Source organism: Triticum aestivum, chromosome 7B, assembly GCF_018294505.1.
Source record: "Triticum aestivum cultivar Chinese Spring chromosome 7B, IWGSC CS RefSeq v2.1, whole genome shotgun sequence".
Taxonomy (NCBI): domain Eukaryota; kingdom Viridiplantae; phylum Streptophyta; class Magnoliopsida; order Poales; family Poaceae; genus Triticum; species Triticum aestivum.
Genome location: NC_057813.1, coordinates 444,368,277 through 444,374,253, shown reverse-complemented (window position 1 = coordinate 444,374,253; position 5,977 = coordinate 444,368,277).

Here is a 5,977-nt window from a genome sequence, read left to right as displayed (position 1 = left end):
TCCAAATGTCAAGTATCATTTCCTTATACCATGAGATTGTGCAACTCCCGGATACCGTAGGAATGCTTTGGGTGTGCCAAACGTCACAACGTAACTGGGTGACTATAAAGGTGCACTACGGGTATCTCCGAAAGTGTCTGTTGGGCTGGCACGAATCGAGACTGGGATTTGTCACTCTGTATGACGGAGAGGTATCTCTGGGCCCACTCGGTAATGCATCATCATAATGAGCTCAATGTGACCAAGTGTATGGTCATGGGATCATGCATTACGGTACGAGTAAAGTGACTTGCCGGTAACGAGATTAAACAAGGTATTGGGATACGGACGATCGAGTCTCGGGCAAGTAACGTACCGATTGACAAAGGGAATTGTATATGGGGTTGATTGAATCCTCGACATCGTGGTTCATCCGATGAGATCATCGAGGAGTATGTGGGAGCCAACATGGGTATCCAGATCCCATTGTTGGTTATTGACCGGAGAGGCGTCTTGGTCATGTCTGCATGTCTCCCGAACCCGTAGGGTCTACACACTTAAGGTTCGGTGACGCTAGGGTTGTAGAGATATTAGTATGCAGCAAACCAAAATGTGTTCGGAGTCCCGGATGAGATATCGGACGTCACGAGGAGTTCCGGAATGGTCCGGAGGTGAAGAATTATATATAGGAAGTGTAGTTTCGGGGGTCACCGGTATTGTACCAGGACCACCGGAAGGGTCCCGGGGGTCCACCGGGTGGGGCCACCTATCCCGGAGGGCCACGTGAGCTAAAGTGGGGAGGGGAACCAGCCCCTGGTGGGCTGGTGCGCCCCCCTTGGCCCCCCTACGCCTAGGGTTGGAAACCCTAGGGTGGGGGGGGGTGTGGCGCCTCCACTTGCCTTGGGGGGCAAGCCTCCCCCTGGCCGCCGCCCCCCTGGAGATCCCATCTCCAGGGCCGGCGCCCCCTGGGGACCCTATATAAAGAGGGGGGAGGGAGGGAAGCCGCACCCTTGCACTTGGCGCCTCCCTTCCCCCTTGCTACACCTCTCCCCCCCGTAGACGCTTGGCGAAGCCCTGCCGGATCCCTGCTGCATCCACCAGCACACCGTCGTGCTACTGGATCTTCACCAACCTCTCCTTCCCCCTTGCTGGATCAAGAAGGAGGAGACTTCACGCTGACCGTACGTGTGTTGAACGTGGAGGTGCCGTCCGTTCGGCGCTAGGATCTCCGGTGATTTGGATCACGACGAGTACAACTCCCTCAACTCCGTTCTCTTGAACGCTTCCGCTCGCGATCTACAAGGGTATGTAGATGCACTCCTCTCTCTCGTTGCTGGATGAACTCCTAGATTGATCTTGGTGAACGTAGGAAATTTTTTATTTTATGCAACATTCCCCAACAGTGGCATCATGAGCTAGGTCTATGCGTAGTTCTCTTTGCACGAGTAGAACACAATTTGTTGTGGGCGTAGATGTTGTCAACTTTCTTGCCACTACTAGTCTTATTTTGCTTCAGCGGTATTGTGGGATGAAGTGGCCCGAACCGACCTTACACGTACGCTTACGTGAGACAGGTTCCACCGACTGACATGCACTAGTTGCATAAGGTGGCTAGCGGGTGTCTGTCTCTCCCACTTTAGTTGGAGCGGATTCGATGAAAAGGGTCCTTATGAAGGGTAAATAAGTTGGCAAATCACGTTGTGTCTTTTACGTAGGTAAGAAAACGTTCTTGCTAGATCACCTATAGAAGCCACGTAAAAACTTGCAACAACAATTAGAGGACATCTAACTTGTTTTTGCAGCAAGTGTTTTGTGATGTGGTATGGCCAAAAGTAGTGATGAATGATGAATGATATATATGTGATGTATGAGATCATGTTCTTGTAATAGGAATCACGACTTGCATGTCGATGAGTATGACAACCGGCAGGAGCCATAGGAATTGTCTTTATTTTTTTGTATGACCTGCGTGTGATTGAGAAACGCCATGTAAATTACTTTACTTTATTGCTAAATGCGTTAGCCATAGTAGTATAAGTAATAGTTGGCGAGCAACTTCATCGAGACACGATGATGGAGATCATGATGATGGAGATCATGGTGTCATGCCGGTGACGAAGATGATCATGGAGCCCCGAAGATGGGGATCAAAGGAGCTATATGATATTGGCCATATCATGTCACTATTTGATTGCATGTGATGTTTATCATGTTTTTCATCTTGTTTACTTAGAATGACGGTAGTAAGTAAGATGATCCCTCATAATAATTTCAAGAAAAGTGTTCCCCCTAACTGTGCACCGTTGCGAAGGTTCGTTGTTTTGAAGCACCACGTGATGATCGGGTGTGATAGATCCTAACGTACGAATACAACGGGTGTAAGCCAGATTTACACACGCAATACACTTAGGTTGACTTGACGAGCCTAGCATGTACAGACATGGCCTCGGAACACGGAGGACCAAAAGGTCGAGCATGAGTCGTATAGAAGATACGATCAACATGGAGATGTTCACCGATGATGACTAGTCCGTCTCACGTGATGATCGGACACGGGCTAGTCGAGTCGGATCATGTATCACTTAGATGACTAGAGGGATGTCTAATCTGAGTGGGAGTTCATTAAATAATTTGATTAGATGAACTTAATTATCATGAAGTTAGTCTAAAATCTTTACAATATGTCTTGTAGATCAAATGGCCAACGCTCATGTCCACCTGAACTTCAACGCGTTCCTAGAGAAAACCAAGCTGAAAGACGATGGCAGCAACTATATGGACTGGGTCCGGAACCTGAGGATCATCCTCATAGCAGCCAAGAAAGATTATGTCCTAGAAGTGCCGCTAGGTGAAGCACCAATCCCAGAGAACCAAGACGTTATGAATGCTTGGCAGTCTCGTGTTGATGATTACTCCCTCGTTCAGTGCGGCATGCTTTACATCTTAGAACCGGGGCTCCAAAAGCGTTTTGAGCAACACGGAGCATATGAGATGTTCGAGGAGCCGAAAATGATTTTCCAAGCTCATGCCCGGGTCGAGAGATATGAAGTCTCTGACAAATTCTTCAGCTGTAAGATGGAGGAAAATAGTTTGGTCAGTGAGCACATACTCAAGATGTCTGGGTTGCACAACCGCTTGACTCAGCTGGGAGTTAATCTCCCGGATGACGCGGTCATTGACAGAATCCTTCAGTCGCTTCCATCGAGCTACAAGAGCTTTGTGATGAACTTCAATATGCAGGGGATGGAGAAGACCATTCCTGAGGTATATTCAATGCTGAAATCAGCAGAGGTAGAGATAAAAAAGGAACATCAAGTGTTAATGGAGAATAAAACCACTAAGTTCAAGAAAGGCAAGGGTAAGAAGAACTTCAAGAAGGACGGCAAGGGAGTTGCCGCGCCTGGTAAGCCAGTTGCCAGGAAGAAGTCAAGCAATGGACCCAAGCCTAAGACTGAGTGCTTTTATTGCAAGGGAAGTGGTCACTGGAAGCGGAACTGCCGCAAGTACTTAGCGGACAAGAAGGCTGGCAAAACCAAAGGTATATGTGATATACATGTAATTGATGTGTACCTTACCAGTACTCGTAGTAGCTCTTGGGTATTTGATACCGGTGCGGTTGCTCATATTTGTAACTCAAAGCAGGAGCTGCGGAATAAGCGGAGACTGGCGAAGGACGAGGTGACGATGCACGTCGGGAATGGTTCCAAGGTCGATGTGATCACCGTCGGCACGCTAACTCTACATTTACCTACGGGATTAGTTTTAAACCTCAATAATTGTTATTTAGTACCAGCTTTGAGCATGAACATTGTATCGGGATCTCGTTTAATTCGAGATGGCTACTCATTTAAATCCGAGAATAATGGATGTTCTATTTATATGAGAGATATGTTTTATGGTCATGCCCCGCTGGTGAATGGTTTATTCTTAATGAATCTCGAGCGTAATGTTACACATATTCATAGTGTGAATACCAAAAGATGTAAAGTTGATAACGATAGTCCCACATACTTGTGGCACTGCCGCCTTGGTCACATTGGTGTCAAGCGCATGAAGAAGCTCCATGCTGATGGACTTTTAGAGTCTCTAGATTATGAATCGTTTGACACATGCGAGCCATGCCTCATGGGCAAGATGACCAAGACTCCGTTCTCCGGAACAATGGAGCGAGCAACCAACTTATTGGAAATCATACATACTGATGTGTGCGGTCCAATGAGCGTTGAGGCTCGCGGAGGATATCGTTATGTTCTCACTCTCACTGATGACTTGAGTAGATATGGGTATGTCTACTTGATGAAACACAAGTCTGAGACCTTTGAAAAGTTCAAGGAATTTCAGAATGAGGTAGAGAATCAACGTGACCGAAAGATAAAGTTCCTACGATCAGATCGTGGGGGAGAATATTTAAGTCACGAATTTGGTATGCACTTAAGGAAATGTGGAATCGTTTCACAACTCACGCCGCCTGGAACACCTCAGCGAAATGGTGTGTCCGAACATCGTAATCGCACTCTATTGGATATGGTGCGATCTATGATGTCACTTACTGATTTACCGCTGTCATTTTGGGGATACGCTCTAGAGACAGCTACATTCACTTTAAATAGGGCACCATCTAAATCCGTTGAGACGACACCGTATGAATTATGGTTTGGGAAGAAACCTAAGCTGTCGTTTCTAAAAGTTTGGGGATGCGATGCTTATGTCAAGAAACTTCAACCTGAGAAGCTCAAACCCAAGTCGGAAAAATGTGTATTCATAGGATACCCTAAGGAAACCATAGGGTATACTTTCTACTTAAGATCCGAAGGCAAGATCTTTGTTGCCAAGTACGGGTCCTTTCTGGAGAAAGAGTTTCTCTCGAAAGAATTAAGTGGGAGGAAAGTAGAGCTTGATAAAGTACTACCTCTTGAAACGGTAAGTAGGGCAACTCAGGAAGATGTTCCTGTGGTGCCAGCACCGACAAGAGAGGAAGTTAATGATGATGATCAAGATACTTCAGATCAAGCTCCTAGTGAACTTCGAAGGTCCACAAGGACACGTTCCGCGCCAGAGTGGTACGACAACCTGTCTTGGAAATCATGTTGTTAGACAACGGTGAACCTTCGAACTATGAAGAAGCAATGGCGGGCCCAGATTCCAACAAATGGCTTGAAGCCATGTAATCCGAGATAGGATCCATGTATGAAAACGAAGTATGGACTTTGACAGACTTGCCCGATGATCGGCGAGCGATAGAAAACAAATGGATCTCTAAGAAGAAGACGGACGCGGATGGTAATGTTACCATTTATAAAGCTCGACTTGTTGCTAAGGGTTATCGACAAGTTCAAGGCATTGACTACGATGAGAGATTCTCTCCCGTAGCGAAGCTGAAGTCCGTCCGAATCATGTTAGCAATTGCCGCATACTATGATTATGAGATATGGCAAATGGACATCAAAACGGCATTCCTTAACGGTCACCTTAAGGAAGAAATGTATATGATGCAGCCGGAAGGTTTTGTCGACCCTAAGAATGCTCACAAGGTATGCAAGCTCCAGCGATCCATTTATGGGCTGGTGCAAGCATCTCGGAGTTGGAACATTCGCTTTGATGAGATGATCAAAGCGTTTGGGTTTATGCAGACTTATGGAGAAGCCTGCGTTTACAAGAAAGTGAGTGGGAGCTCTGTAGCATTTCTCATATTATATGTAGATGACATACTTTTGATGGGAAATGATATAGAACTTTTGGACAACATTAAGGCCTACTTGAATAAGTGTTTTTCAATGAAGGACCTTGGAGAAGCTGCTTACATATTAGGCATCAAAATCTATAGGGATAGATCAAGACGCCTCATAGGTCTTTCACAAAGCACATACCTTGATAAGATATTGAAGAATTTCAATATGGGTCAGTCCAAGAAAGGGTTCTTGCCTGTATTGCAAGGTGTGAGATTGAGCTCGGCTCAATGCCTGACCACGGTATAAGATAAAGAAGAGATGATGTCATC